Genomic DNA, 16480 nt, shown 5'->3' with positions numbered 1-16480 from the left:
GATATGGAGGCTGGCAGGATGAGGGAAAGAGGAAATGGGAAAGGAGTACAAGGAAAAGTGAGGTGCAACCTCGCAAGTCCTTGCAGGTTCCGCATCATGCAACTGGGTCCAGTCCAGCTGGCACCACACAACAGCCTATCCTGGCAACTGGCACCGGGCAACTCAGCTAGAGTTTTCCTACAGAGATGCTGCCAGGGGAAGGGAAGGAGGGAAAGTTGAAGACAGAGGGACAGATAAAGGTAAGTTGGTGGGTGGGAAGGAGAGAAGGAAGCAGGGAAAGGAGATAGGGTACGGGGGCTTTCAGAAAAGGGAAAAGGGAAATAGTGGAGGATGGGAAAATGAGATGCCTTCCGCAAGTCCTTGTGTCTTCCCCCCACCCCCACTTGTTTATACATAATTTAGAAAATGGTCTAGTATTTAATGTGTGAAGGATCCTGCTTTGGTAAAGGGGTCCTGACTTGATGACTGAATCTACCTCAACTATCTTTTTATGATTCTATGCATAAACTGTACAACCTAATCACTGTAACTGGATATTTCCATACAGTACCCAAATTATTTCACCTTGAGGAGATAAGGTGGGTCAGACGTAAAGGACTTGCAAGCCTGTTTCCTCGGGCCCCAGGAGTTCAGAAAACCCTGAAGCCATATCAGGTCTCCACCTGATACCAAGGCCCCTTTTTCTTACTATGGGGGGGGGGGATTGAAACCAAACTGGGTAGTAACCACAGCCACCAGGAAAATCTGAGAATATCTTCTGCTGGACAGATCTGCATATCCAGCATGCTGTACTTGCATTGCCATACCTCCTAGATCTGTGTTGGCGAACCTATGGCACACGTGCCGACTCGGGCACGCGTAGCCCTCTCTGCCGGCACACGCGGCTCAGCTGTTCCTCCAAGCAGCTGGCCTGTTTTTGCAGTGCCCCTTCGCCCGCGCCGCCTCCCTCCTCTCTCTGCGCTCCTGCTGTAGGCAGAGGCATAGACGCTGCTTGTGGGGCAGGCAGAGCCGGCAGATGCACATTGTCCCCTTTTGCCCAGCTCTGCTCTCGCCGCACCGCCCCCTCTCCTTTGTCCGGCCTCCCTTTCAAACTCCCCGCTCTGGGCGGGGCTTGTGGGGCAGGCAGAGCCGGCTGTTGCGCACGCGCCTGTTCCGCCCGCGCCACGCGCTCTGCTTCTCCTGCCTGCAACCGCAAGCCCAAAATCACCCCCTTTCCCCCTTTTTTCCCTGTCCCTGCCGGCTCCTGCGGGACAATCGCTGGGGGGAGGGGGGAGAAGATTTCCCACCCACTGCTCCTATGAGGGCCAATGCCCCTGCCTCCACCGGCGCTTCTGCTCCTTCTCTGGGTGCGAATGCCCCCCTCTCCGAGACTCCAGCCGCTTCCTCCGCCATCAGCGCCACCCGCGCCATCTCCGCCGAGTCTTCCATCACTGCCGCTCTGCACACCCGTGCGCTCTGCCTCCGTCTCTTTCCCGAGTCTTTCCTGCTGTGCATCTGCTGCCCGCTTGCTCCTTGAAGTCCGCGCCGGTGGGGGCGGAGGGGGCAGGCCCTCCGTGAACAGGCCGGCCGCCCCTCCAGCATTCCAATGCCCCAGTTCACTGGCGCACCGCTCCTCTCTCCATCGCCCGCCTTCAGGAACGCCCCCTGTCTTCAACTCTACGTTCCCTCGCCTCCTGTTCCTCTTCACCCCCTCCTCTTCTCCTCTCCTCCGTCCTGTCAGTGCCTCCAGGCGCAGCCCCTGCGCCGGCTGCCCGCGCTTGGCAGGGGCGGTGGGCACCCGCCCCCTTCCTCTTCTCGGTGCCGCTCACCCGGCTCCAAAGCCGCCAAGCGCGCCTTGCTCGCCGCCGGGGAGAGGCGCGGGATTCTCCATGGTACAGTCGGTGGGGGGGGCGGGAGGGTCAGGGGGGCTAAGGGGCTGCTTCCCCCGCTCCCTCTCCTGCTGCTGCTGTACAGTCGCCCTAAAGTGGGGGTCTTTAAGATGGCGCTGCAGCTGCTGAAGTCCAACTCAGATTTGTAGCCTGATTGGATGAAATTAGGCTGTTTATGAATGAAAAAGGGCAGGAATATCCACAGCTCACTGATATGGCCTGGCTTACCAACCTCATGTTTTTTACAGATTTTACACAACACTTCAGTGTACTGAATAAACAACTACAAGGCGTAGGGAAAACAGCAGAAAGGATGTTTTGTAATATCAAAACATTTGAAAGAAAACTGCAGGTTTTTGAAAGAGACCTTGAAAGTGGGCAGCTGAAATATTTTCCAAAAACTAAAAATGCATTTAGAAAATTTTACAACATTTGCAGACAATCCTACAAGCCATCAGGAAATCTACAAGGAATTTTCTAACATTGTAACAGCTGCACAGGTGAATTTTAGCAACAGATTTTTACAGTTCCGTAAGATGGAGACAACCCTGTGTTTTCTTACTTCTCCAGATAAAGCCAAATTTGAAGAACTTGATCTTTCCTGCCTACACTGGTTAGATTTAGAAAATCAATAAAAAGTTGTTTGTATCATTGAAAGCTCTGTTATTGTGTTTTTCTTTTAAGGCAAAAGATGTGAATGTATGAGTTGTTTTTTCTAAACTAAAACCTCAGTATTCAGGTTAAATTGCCGCATTGGCACTCGGCGATAAATAAGTGGGTTTTGGGTTGCAGTTTGGGCACTCAAGTCTCTAAAAGGTTCGCCATCACTGTCCTAGATGCCACATCTCCCACTTTGCTCCTACAAACCAGCATGGAGACAATCTATCACGCTTCTGCAATTTAGAGCTATCATGCTCAAGGGATAGCAAACTTTCCCACTGCCCCTCCCCATTACCACACTTTAGATAGCAAGACTGAATAGGCATGGTGTGTTAACAGAAATCAGGTTTAGAGCAATCAAAATATGTTTGATAAACAAAACGAAAAAGAGTATACATGGTATGTTCAAGTTAAGCTGAGCAAGGATATAAAGAAAAAGTGAAAGATGCATTCCTCTCACACTACATCCAGACTATCACACTACATCCAGACTATTTTATGGCAAACTAGGACCCTCTCCGTGACCCATCAACTCCACAAAATATGAAACAAAATATATTAACATTTTATGTTTCAAAGTACCCTTTTGATACAAAGTACCCTTTTGATACTGAACACCTTAATACTGTCAAGGAAAATTTATCTGCAGGGGAATTCTAAGAGTGACATTGGTTGTATTCTTTCCGAGGAGAAGCAGACACTACTACCTAACCTAATTATTATTAAATAGTAAAAGAATACCAACCGAGCCCTGACGAGAACATATTTGAGAGTAAACGTGTCCCCATGCAACATTTACAACAAATGGGGAAATGCAGCATGCCCTGGGTCCTTTCTATGAACACTATGGGATTGTCCAGTTGTCAAAGGTTTGGGGACAGAGGTTTTTATTAGAATTTAGTTCTTGAAACTGAATTAAAATGTGTTGATATATACACTATACTGAACTATAGTCCATGTCTCTGGAACCTTTAAAAAGGTAAAAAGAAATGAGAGAGGCAGCAAAACAACTAGTATTACGTGACTGGAAGGATACATAGCCACCATCCATACACCAGCACATGACTGGTCTCAATACTAGCAAATTATCAGATCTGTTACTGCAAACTGCTGTGCATAGATCTTTACCAAGACATTGGTTAGCATACATTGAAGTATTTGCTAATAGTGATAATCTTAGTTAATAAAACATATATAACTGGACAACATTGTGAGTTATACAGATAGTGATATATTGTTTTCACTTGCTCATTCCTAAACCTTTTCTCAAATATATTTTTATTACCTTACTCATTTATTTGAAAAACTTTTATTATTTTTAGTATTGTTGCTTTGTTAGGATATGTTGCTTATGCTGGATACACTAGCATTAGTGTACTAAACCGAGTTTAGAATAGATCGTGCTATGTTCCAATGCACTGGGTTGGTTTCTGTCACTCCCACCAAGTTTTCCTCCAACAGAGAAAGTCTTTCTATACTGAAGGAAGACTTTTAGTGTAATCCTAAGGACCATTTCTTGGGAGTAAACTCCACCGAATACACTTGATTGTGTAGACCTATTTAAGGACCTATTTAAAGACTTATTTGTGTAGACCTATTTAAGACTGCCTTGTCAGTGGAAAAGGTCATAGGATACAGTTAAGTAGAAAGGAGTCATAGGCTGAAATCCTAAGGACACTTTTCTGGGAGTAAGCCCCATTGACTAACATGAAATTTACTTTTGAGTAGACCTGCTTAGGATTGCTCCTATAAGATCCAACCCATTGTCATTAAAGTGTTATTATTTTTGGAAACAAAAGTGGGGGAGAAAACACAGAAGCAATTAAAGGAATATCCCATTACATATCTGGAATTTCCTCTCATGGGTACTTAATACTGCAAGCACTGCGAGAACTAAATTTCCAGTAGAAATAACTCAAAAATATTTCTTGCTTGGTTTTTCTAAGAATACAAATCAGCACTGTGCATAATGAATACAAATCAGCACTATGCATAATGATAAGGTCTATCATACTTCTAAATTCAAATAAAATCTTGTACGATAAACCTATATAAACAATACTTCCAATTGGTTCTTGTAGGTTATCCGGGCTGTGTGACCGTGGTCTTGGTATTTTCTTTCCTGACGTTTGCCAGCAGCTGTGGCAGGCATCTTCAGAGGAGCAACGCTGAAGGACAGCGTTACTCCTCTGAAGATGCCTGCCACAGCTGCTGGCAAAACGTCAGGAAAGAAAATACCAAGACCACGGTCACACAGCCCGGATAACCTACAAGAACCAATGAACTCTGACCGTGAAAGCCTTCAACAGTATTTTGAACACTTCCAATTATCCACAATTAGAATCATAGAATCACAGAGTTGGAAGGGACCACCAGGACCATCAAGTCCAACCTCCTGCACAATGCAGGAAAGTCACAACTACCTCCCCTCCCCATACCCCCAGTGACCAGAAGATGGCCAAGATGCCCTCCCTCTCATCATCTGCCTGTCACAGAATCAGCATTGCTAACAGATGGCCATCTAACCTCTTCTTAAAAACCTCCAGGGAAGGAGAGCTTACCACCTCCTGAGGAAGCCTGTTCCACTGAGGAACCGCTCTGTTAGAAAATTCTTCCTAATGTCTAGACGGAAACTCTTTTAATTTCAACCCGTTGGTTCTTACTATACAACTCTTAGTTGGAAAAGGAGACTGTGCATTTTCCATTCCTAGCGCGTAGGTGTTGCAAGAAAATTTTCATTTTCTCTTACCTCTGAGCGCTTTATTTATTTATTTATTTTTGGTCTCCTCTGCCTGCTACTTACCAGAGCAGGAGCTAGAGAGTTCGATAGGAAAAGATAGATCTTGCACACTAAACACTCTTAAAACAGTACACCAAAAGTATAAAGTAAATCATGCAGCTTTATTATACTTGCAAGGAAATATAAAGCAAAGAGAGAAAGCAATACCTAACTGAATATATATATGACAGCACACACACTGACAGACAGACAAACAGTCAGAGATCTCTGAGGTCGTTCCAAGGAAGAGACAGAAATGGGTCTCTCTCTTAGAAGGACAATGGGCTGGGCTCTTTGAAAGCCTTTTATAGGTTGAACTGTGTGAGAGAGGTCTCAAATGGCCCCCTCCTGCCAAATTAGTCAGGAGATGAGTTTTCACAAATCATGGCTATAAGTTGTTTGGAATATCCTGTTCCAAAATAAGTTTTCCACGTCCAGGTCTCTGACAGCCATCCGTTCATCCGTTACCCTGTGTTCATAAACAATTTCCTCACTGCATACGTGTCCTTGTTACTCTGAACATGATTTGGAGTACTTAATGTGCTTTGGGTGACTAGCTCCTAGCAATGCAATCTCCTATGCCCTTTAGGGTCAAGATCCTAATTGGAACTGAGGTCAGCTAAAGGTCAGGTCTTCATATGGCTTCTAAGTTATAGATTAATAAGCTACAGATTAATAAAATTGGTTTTTCTTAACCCAAACCAATATTTAATATAAACTAATGTTCAATATAAAAAATTCTCACCACAGTAGGCTCAGTTGGCTTATTATTATCCTCAGCTGGCTTATTATTTAATTCCCTTTAGTTCGATCCTTCTCTCCTTGGTATCTGTTTTACTACTGTTTCTGTTGGCACAATGGCAACTGTGCTGCCGCTTCTAGAACCCCACAGCCCTGTGTTTTTAAAACCAACATTACCCCATCTCTCTAGGTTTCCTAGCAAGCAAAGCCTAATGCCTCTACACTTATGTCTGGCTTGGTAAGAGGAAGACAGAAAAAGTGATGAAGCACACGGAGCTATATGATCCATCATATGGAACAGCTGGCTAGGGAACACAGATGAGTCTCCAGCTGAGACCTAAGTAAGTGTGCAGGCTAAGGACCCACTGATCTTTAGCTGCAGGAAGACTCAAAGGCATTGGTTGATTATAGGCCAATGTGAGCTAGAGCACGAAACACAACTGTGGTAGGAAATCGGATACAAAACCGCTGACCCTAAATGTTTGACTTCGCATGACTCTCTGCTCCAGAGTCTAATTTCATTTCTATTTCATCAGTTAAAGAGGTCATACAGTTTTTCCTACACAACTTTATTATCCTTTTTGACATTTACATTTGTACTAGTGACTATCCTTGCACTTCAGATGGTTGTAGTTTTTTGAGATCTACATTGTAGACTAGCTGTACTTGGAATTTAAAGTATGACAGCTTATTTGAAAAGCTGATTATCATTCTAAAAAGATGGTATAGTGTACGTCACGTCTGATGGAAGGCAAAAATAAAAAGTACAATGCATCAATTTGAATTGAGTTTAAGATGAGTGTAGAGCTAACATTTTAAATAAGTAAGAAAATGATGCCAGTCATTTGAGCTTCCAACTCAAGTTCACAAGGAAACTAAACCAGATGGGAAAAGACCACCTTTACTGAAACAGGCTACGGTACTTTATGAAAATGACAAAACTAATCACAAAACTAAAACCCTTTCAAAGGGCTAACCAGTCACCACAGCTGGACAGCAGGCTTCCCAGCCATCCTCTTGAAATCTTTCTCAAGGTCAGGATATACTTTAAATTCATTTGGAAAGTGATGAGTTTGCTCTTTCAGAAGTTATCAGGCTCTAAACAGCTCTGCTTCACACAGAAATACAGAAGTATCAAGTGATGAAAAGAGAATTCTCCCTTTGGTGAGAATTACAGCATCTTCAGAAATACTAATGATTCCAGTAACTAAAAAGGACTTTGAATAATGCATTGCAAAGCACAGACAGTTCAACAGTTGATTTTTCTTCTCCTTTGCACAGATGTAGCTAACACATTTAAAAAATGGAAATATGCTAAAGCTTCAGAAGAAACTGAGCGCTCACACTGGTGGGAAATGGTCCAGTTATATTTGGAGGACAATGAGAGCAAGCAAACAGATGATTTAGGATTAAATGAATAGAACACAATGATGGGGGGCCTGACCACAAAAATATTGACTAGAGAAACTGGGACCATGAGATTTGGTACTGTGAAAAATTTCCACTGATTCAACATTCACTGAACAGTCTTTAGAAAAGTATTAAATAGCAGCCCATGTTACATGCTTGGAAGTAGCGTGGTATGAGTTGGGCCTTAAATGTTTATATAAATAGTGGTATGACCTCCTTTACCAATGACTGACAAGAGAAGATGTTGCTATAATTAGCTTTGGAGCAAGTCATCCAGAAGGTGACGCAAGTGCTCCCAATTAGGACAGTTACTCTGTGTTTCCATGATAACATGCAGTATCACAGTATATTAAGCTCATACCTAAAGACATTAACCGGACACTGATTCTCCATCAAGTTAAATGATGCAAGAGAACTCAACCCATGCCCAAAAATGCTTACAACCACAGTGAAAATCACACATAGCAGCAGAAAATATAATGCATGTGCACCAGTGAGCTTAGATAAAGTTACCTGTTCCACTTTTCTTCCCATTTTATATTTTATTTACTCTTTATATACCCAGGCAAAGCAATCCTGAGGGGGGGGGTTACGCCGGCGGCATGCCCCCCCATTCACTTTAGCCACGACATGAGGGGGGCATTCCCAGGCCGGAAGGGGTTAGGAAGCTGCCTAAAAGCAGCTCTGCCCCAAGAATGCCCCGGGAACGCCTCCCAGGATGCTGGCGCAGGGAGATACGCCAGGGATGCACCAGCGGAAGACTGTGCGGGTATAAGTTGCCCTACGCTGGCATCCGTGCCAGTATGCACGGCACAAATGGCACGGACACCGGTGTGTGGGTCATGCTGGGGGTGGTGGTTGGAGTTTTTGTGTAAGTAGCGATCTGTATGAGTTGGTTTCCGGTAGACCTTGTGACCTAACTGAAAGTTTGTTTTACGGATGACAAGGGTATCAAGAAATGGGAGTTTACCCTTAATTTCTTTTTCCATGGTAAACTGAATGTTTGGATGGATATTATTAAGATGGTTTAGAAAGTCCAACCACCACCCCCGACAGAAAAGAGGAATAATCAAAACATTAATGGACCGTGCAAGACGGATCTGTGAACCACAGTTTCTCAAGGAAGAAACTAATCATCTAAATCACGCACTGCTAGCAAACGGCTACTCCAAGAATGAAATCAGAAGGGCCATTAAACCAAACAAACATCAGAAAACTCAGGAAAAACAGTCTCCCATAGGAAAGGCATTCTTGCCATTTATTAAAGGAGTCACTGATAGGATGGAGAAACTTTTGAACAAACATAACCTACAAACAGTGTTTAAACCCACCAAGAAAATACAACAGATGCTACGATCAGCAAAAGACAAAAGAGATCCCCTCACCTCTGCAGGAGTATATCGTATACCTCGCAGCTGTTTACATCGGGACCACAAAACGCAGCATACAAACAAGGATAAAAGAACATGAAAGATACTGCAAACTTGGCCAACCTGAGAAATCAGCAGAGGCTGAACATCGACTGACACAAACAGGACACAGGGTCTTATTCCAAGACACTGAAAGACTGGACAATTCTACCAACTATTTTGTCAGATTGCACAGAGAAGCCATTGAAATTCATAAACATCAGCACAACTTTAACAGAAAAGAAGAGAGTTTAAGAATGAATAAGGCTTGGCTTCCTGTCCTGAAAACCTCCAGACTAACAAAGACTACAGTCCAAAATAGCCATGCAGATTAACTTAGGATTCCACATATTAACAGATCACTTCAGGATACAATGGTTCCACATTAACATACCACACCCTCATTAGCACATTATCTTGATACTTACAGGACAATGATTAGCACATTACCTTTGATACTTTTTGCAGGACAATGATTCAGCTCAACCCAACCCCTTTCTGACTATATATTACTCTTCCTACACACTTGACACTGAGAGACACTGTCCTTCAGTGTTACTCCTGAGATGCCTGCCACAGGTGCTGGTGAAACGTCAGGAAAGAAAATACCAAGACCACGGTTACACAGCCCACATAACCCACAAGAAGCAATTATATGAAAGTCTTTTTTAAAAGGTGGAAGACACAAAATGAGGGAAAGGTTGATAATCTGGTTCACCCCTGCAAAGATGGAAGAGAGGGAGAGACCACGAGATTCCCTGAGCCCACAAATTCAAAAGCACTACCTGGGTATTTTTATGAGTGAGGCTATGCATGCACAATTTAATCCTTTGGTCCTGGTTTATAAGCCCTACATAAAGCCTTTCCAAGTTCATGAAATTATTAATTGCCTTCCACATCCCCCGCTCCCCAAACACATTATGTATATTTTTATCTTCCCAGTTCAGCCGCTCACCTAATTGGGAAAAAGGTATTGCAAGAACAACTGAAAACTAATGAGATTTTTAAAAATGTGCTTCAGTGCCACACAGACTGCAATGCTTCCCATCTGTGACTTGTGCATACCACCACACAGCTACCAACCAATGAGAGTTCAGCAGGAATAATGCTCATCGTATTTTAGATAAAAAATGAAGAGTTGACACTTCATTTCAGGCCTTTAAGAAACTGTGATAAGGCTAGTAAGAACTTAGAATGTTTTCTGTTCAAATGTCTGCCCCCTAGTCTTAAGACCCCACAGAGCATGTGACAATTATCAGTGACTACTTCAAATGCAGAGTACCAAGCTTGTCATGCAAATTCGCCCCCCCCACACACACACACTGCTAATAGATGAATAGCCTACATAAGCATGTAGTAGAAAAGGGCAAGAGTCCAGTAGCACCTTAAAGACTAACAAAAATATTTTCTGGTAGGGTATGAGCTTTCGTGAGCCACAGCTCACTTCTTCAGATACAGCTAGAATGTATCTGTATCTGAAGAAGTGAGCTGTGGCTCACGAAAGCTCATACCCTTCCAGAAAATATTTTTGTTAGTCTTTAAGGTGCTACTGGACTCTTGCCCTTTTCTACTACTGCAGACAGACTAACACGGCCACCCACTGTGAATTATCTACATAAGCATGTATAAGAGGTGACGTCACATTCCGAAGTTTCCTAGGCAGACTTTGTTTATGGGGTGGTTTGCCAGTGCCTTCCCCAGTCATCTTCCCTTTACCCCCAGCAAGCTGGGTACTCATTTTACCGATCTCCGAAGGATGGAAGGCTGAGTCAACCTTGAGCCAGCTACCTGAAACTGACTCCCGTCGGGACTGAACTCAGGTCCTGAGCAGAGCTTTTGAGTGCAGTACTGCAGCTGACCACTCTGCACCACTCTTATGTATAAGGCGGCTGCCACTATATTCTATTTTTTCATTATATTATATGAAGAACAAAATCATAAGAACATAAGAAAGGCCCTGCTGGATCAGACCAAGGCCCATCAAGTCCAGCAGTCTGCTCACACAGTGGCCAACCAGGTGCCTCTAGGAAGCCACAAACAAGACGACTGCAGCAGCACCATCCTGTCTGTGTTCCACCGCACCCAAAATAATAGGCCTGCTCCTTTGATACTAGAGAGAATAGGTATGCAGCATGACTAGTATCCATTCTAACTAATAGCCATGAATACCCCTCTCCTCCATGAATAGAATGAGAAAGGTCACGTGCAGATGCAGTTTTTACCATCTTCTTCCAGAGCTCCCTCTGCATCCCCCAAAAGGACCCACATTTCACACCATGCAAGAGCTAAAGAAAGGAGGAGGAATCAGCCACAATCGCCTCCTCACACTTGAGTCAGCAAAACGCCAAGCAAGATTCAGGGGGCAATTTCATCTGAATCTCCCCTCTTGCTACAGCCAAACCCCCCCCCCATGCTGCACCACATATGGTTCTTAAAGTTCACTCAACCCTTATTAGTAGTTTATCACTAGTGGAAGAAAACTGTGGGAGAAGGAAAAAGGAGTAAAAATTACTTCTGTGAACTCACTCTGTTTGCAAAAACTATGGATCCAATCCAGAATGTGTGCATGTGTGTACCAGTATACTCAGTGTACACACTGAGAGCTAATGTGGTGTAGCAGTTAGAGTGTCAAACTATGATTTGGAAAACTTAAGTTTGAATAGCCACTTAGCCATGCAAGCTTGTTGGGTGATCTTGGTTGGACCAGTCTCTCAGCCTGAGCTACCTCATAGGGTTGCTGTGAGGATAAAAGGGAAAAGTGGAGAGTGATGTTGTAAGCAGACATTAGGAAGAAAAGCAGGGTATAAATATTTAAATAAATAAAATGTAGGGAGGAAATGGCTGTCAAGAAACTGGCCTTTCTCTAGCCATTTCTTGGCTTTTCAAAACTTTGGTTCAAGCTTTGGGCCTCATAAAATTATAGAAGGCTTTTCTCTGGGAACTTAATGACTTGCAGTTACAAGAGAGATAAGGAATGGATGGAATCACACACAGGTGCAGGTGAGATCATGGGGCCTAGGAGCTTCAAGGCCAGGGACTAGGAGGGAGTTCTGCCATTGCATTTCATCGCATTAGCACAAGGAATCTGGGGGTAGGGGGGATGAGTTGCTTAACTTGAAGCATGTAGTAGCTGCAGAAGTACATGGTCATGTGTGTTGGAAAGACACCTGATTGGTCAATACAGAAAAGGTCAACCAAGATGATTAGGGGGTTGGAGCATGTTCTCTATGAGGGAAGGCTGAAGAGTCAGGGACTTTTCAGTTTAGAAAAGAGGTGACTAAGGGGGGACACAATAGGGGTTTATAAAACTAAGCATGGGGTGGACAGAGATGACAAGGAGAACTCAAGGACTTCCAATGAAGCTGATGGGCAGTAGATTCAGGATGGACAAATGGAAATACTTCTTCACACAGCAAGTGATAAAATTGTGGAATTTGTTGCCAGAGGATGTAATGATGGCCACAAGCAGACAGTTTTAAGGGGATTAGATAGATTCATGGAAAGATTCATGGAAGATAAGTCTATCAGTGGCTAGCCATGGGGACTAAAGGAAACCTTCACGTCCAGAGGCAGTAAACCTTGTGAATACCAGTGCCAGGAGGCAACATCAGGGGAAGGGTGCAGCCTCTGTGAGGAACTGTTTGGCCACTGTGTGAGACAGGATACTGGATTAGATGGACCACTGGTCTGATCCAGCAGGGCTCTTCTTATGTTCTTAACCTAAAATGTTCTTCTCCTCAGAGTGAGAAAATCCCACATGCTTGGTTCTTTAGAGCCTAGAATTCTAATGCCAACATTTGGAGATCTGAGCTGTCTCAAGGAGACCTTTTAATATTGATGACACCCAAACATGAATCTTGTTGTTGGGAATTTGAAATATTGGGGACAGCCCAGCCAAAGTTGAGTCCTTTTCAACCCCATTGATTTCAGCAGCAAAAATGTTTCACTTGGGTTAGACCATACCCATTTCCCCCCAGCCTATGTATGTCCATTATTGCTTGATTAACTCTGCCCAGAAAATTCATCATTGGAAGAATCATAGTGTTGGAAGGTACCACCAGGGTCCTCTAGTCCAACCCCCTGCACAATGCAGGAAAGTCACAACTACCTTCCTCCCACACCCCCGGTGACCCCTACTCCATGCCGAGATGGCAGCCAAAAAACAAACAAACCTGGAGGAAGAAACCATAGCATAAGCCTCCAACTATTACTGTATTAATATGGAAAAGTCATCCATATTATTTACAAGCGATTCACATCTCTCCTTTCAGCTTTCCATTTATTTTTGCTTCGTAAGGTTATTTTGTGAAACTGGAAGAAAGAACTGGATGATCCCTTCTGTGCCAGAAGTGTCACTAACATTACTGTGATTATAGGATGAAGCAAACAGGAGGAAAAACAGCAGATTCAGCTGTTTTAACCAAAAGGGGTATAATTTTAACATTATTCATCCCAATATAAACCACATGCACAATCAGTATCATTTTACAAAATAATGTTATGCTGAGAGTCAGAATGTATTTAAGCATTTCTAAATATTCCACAATTCTAATGCCAGCCATATTTTACTGTGAAAAATCATACATATTGTTCTTTATATCATAATTAAAATTTTGCCTAGATAAAACATGTTCCTAATATCCACTTTAATTTTCCTTTCTACACGTAATGCAGACACTGCAAAATATAAGCAAGAATTATTTAATGAACATCACAAGGAATAATAAACTCTTCTGGAAAACTTACTCAAATGCTTGCCTTGGGAATATCAGAGCTGCTAACTACTACCTTCTGGATGCACACCTTAACGTGGTGAGGGGGTTTGTGAGTGTCAGGGAAGCTGAGAGCAATACCGTAAGGGGTCTAGACTCTATCAAGAGACTAAACTCCTAGCAGAGTCACTCAAGATGGAATGGTCACAGCTGAGACACCAGACGAAGATGCATCCACCCCCTTAAGGGATCAATGGCCACATCTGCAGAAGAGAACAGGCAGTTCCAATGGGGATGGGGGTAGAGGAATCCCTAAAGGTTAGTTACTGGGAAGCAGTAGTGGAAGGTGACACTGGCGGAAGATCTTTCGTAGACAACGGCAGTGCCACTACGGCTAACTCTGGTTAGTACTGCGCAGAAGAAGGCACTGGTAAACCACTTCTGACCAACCTTTACCTTGAAAACCCTAAGGGTCGCCATGAGTCGGAAGCGACTTGACGGCACTTAACACATACACACAACTACTCACTGGTAACAAAGATGTATCAAGTGATTAAAAACTCTCAAGCATTATCTTTACTGCTTTATTGTGTCACACCAGCATGGGAGCTCCAACCATGAAGCATTACAGATTTCATATTTTCAAATACTAATGCTACTAAATCTTATTGCTGCTACCACTCTCCAAACCGTTTCCAGGAACCAAACCACATCCATTCTCAGATATAAGGCACCTCTCTAAACTGTATCACAATAATTTAAATTAGTTCTGAAATAACTACTCAAAGTAATCTGAATATTTAATGTTACAAAAGGTTATTATTTTTGCAGCCTGTAGCTAAGTTTGCAAACAAATTAATTATACAAGCGGGACACATGCAAGGACTTGCTGGGGTGGCATCTCATTTCCCTCTCCCCCACTACTTCCTCTTTGCTTCCCCTGAAAAGCACCCGTAGCCTCTCCCCTTTTCTGGCTTCCTCTCCTTCCCATCCACCAACCAACTTTCCTTTTATCTACCCCCCACCACAACAATTGTCAAGCTATATTTATTATTTATTGACTTATGTCCTGCCTTTCTCCACAATGGGAACCCAAAGCAGCTCACATCCTTCTCCCCTCCTCCATTTTAAAACTCACAACAACCCTGTGAGATATGTAAGGCTGAGCACAAATTTCCATGGCAAACTGGGGGTTCAAACCTGACTCCCCCAGATCCTAGTGTCATGGATATGGCCAGAAATATATGGGAACAGTTGCTGGACTTGACCCAAAAAACACATGGAAAATGTTTCTGTGCACAAAAAAGTGTCAGCTTAACATCTTAGCTGGACATGCCAAGAAGGGGTTTTAGAGATCCAGAATAGAACAGCCTTGGAGAGGAACAAGAAAACAAAGTAGTAACACAATTATATAGCCTTGTGTAGATTAGAAGCTGTCTAACCTATTAACGGTAGATGTTATTTGTTGGGGCCCAGGTGCAGATGCATCTGAATGTGGCAGGAATGTCCACCTTCACAGAAGTGGAGATATTGTTCAAAGATGGGTGTGTTGTCTGAGGGCCAAAAGATATGTATATGCATGTGAAATTTGTAATCACTATTTTTGTTAAGATAAAAGGTAGCAAGAATGAACCAATTAGGGCTGTTGAATTAAAAAAAATTCGGTATAGTTCGGATTCGGCCGAATTCAGCCCATTTAGATTCGGGATATGCCGAAGTCCGAACTCCCCTACTTCGGATCCGTTCAATTCGGCGGGAATTCAAAGTTCGGAAAAAAATTCGGCCAAATAAAGCCATTAAAAACACAATTGCGCCTTTCAGTGGCTCGGGGGGGGGCATTTTTGTGGTTAGAGGTCCCAAACTTTCGGCAGAGCTTCAAAGGACGTTTACTGAAAGACTCCCCAAGTTTTGTAAAGATTGGGTCGAGGGGGATGAGATATGGGCCCTGAAAGGGGTCCCCCCACCCTTAATGTGCATCTCTCAGCAGAGCTTGCCGCCCACGCAAAGCTCCCAGCCCCGACAACAGTTTGCAAAGCAACTCAACCTTGTAAAACAACACCTTTGCAACAGGGAAAAACCAGAAGACAAACCTCCCCCCTCAAACCAGGGAGCGAGAGACTCGAGGGGGAACACACACCCCAGGCAGAACCGACGAAAGCCCCCTTTGGCTTCCCCCCATCCACAGAAACTGCTCCCTCCCCACACACACACAGACTCTGCTTTCCCCCACACACACACACATACACAGGAGAAAAATTATAGATTAAAGCCCCCAAAGGGGTCTTACTGTGGCTGTCGTCTGTTCCATCAAGAGGGGCTGAAGAGGACTTGTAATCCAAGATGATTCCAATTAGGCACGGGAGGTTTTGCTCTGGAGAAGATGCACAGGATCGGCTGATCCATTCATCCCAATAGGGGAAAGGGGAAAGGGGAAAGCCCATATCTCGGGACCCCCTGACCCAATGTTCACAAAACTTGGGGGGAATCTTAAGAACACTGGTCTGAAACTCCACTCAAAGTTTGGGATCTGCACCCCCAAAAATGCGCCCCCTGCAGCCATGGAAAGAGAAAAGGGGGGAGGCGATATTTCTGCCCCCACTGAACCCATCTTTACAAAACTTGGGTAGTATCTTAAGAATAATTGTCTGAAGCTATGCTAAAAGTTTGGGGGCTATATCCCAAAAAAGCGCCCCCTGCAGCCACATAAATGGAAAAAGGGGGGAGGGAAAAGGGGGAGAACCCATATCTCGAGACCCCCTGACCCAATGTTTACAAAACTTGGGGGGGTATCTTAAGAAGCTTCATCTGAAGCTCCAGTGAAAGTTTGGGGTCTGTACCCCCAAAAATGCGCCCCCTGCAGCCATGGAAAGAAAAAGGGGGAGCCCATATCTCGGGACCCCC

The 16480-nt window shown here is 43.9% G+C and overlaps 1 protein-coding gene across 1 annotated transcript in view; it reads right to left on the bottom strand.

Moving 5' to 3' along the window:
- TSPAN7 (tetraspanin 7) overlaps positions 1–16480 on the bottom strand; it is a 161142-nt gene that overhangs the window by 117571 nt on the left and 27091 nt on the right. The window lies entirely within an intron of this gene.

This window comes from Euleptes europaea, chromosome 16, assembly GCF_029931775.1.
Source record: "Euleptes europaea isolate rEulEur1 chromosome 16, rEulEur1.hap1, whole genome shotgun sequence".
NCBI lineage: Eukaryota > Metazoa > Chordata > Lepidosauria > Squamata > Sphaerodactylidae > Euleptes > Euleptes europaea.
Note: the sequence above shows the minus strand (reverse complement) of the source record. Positions and strands in the feature narration are given on the sequence as shown.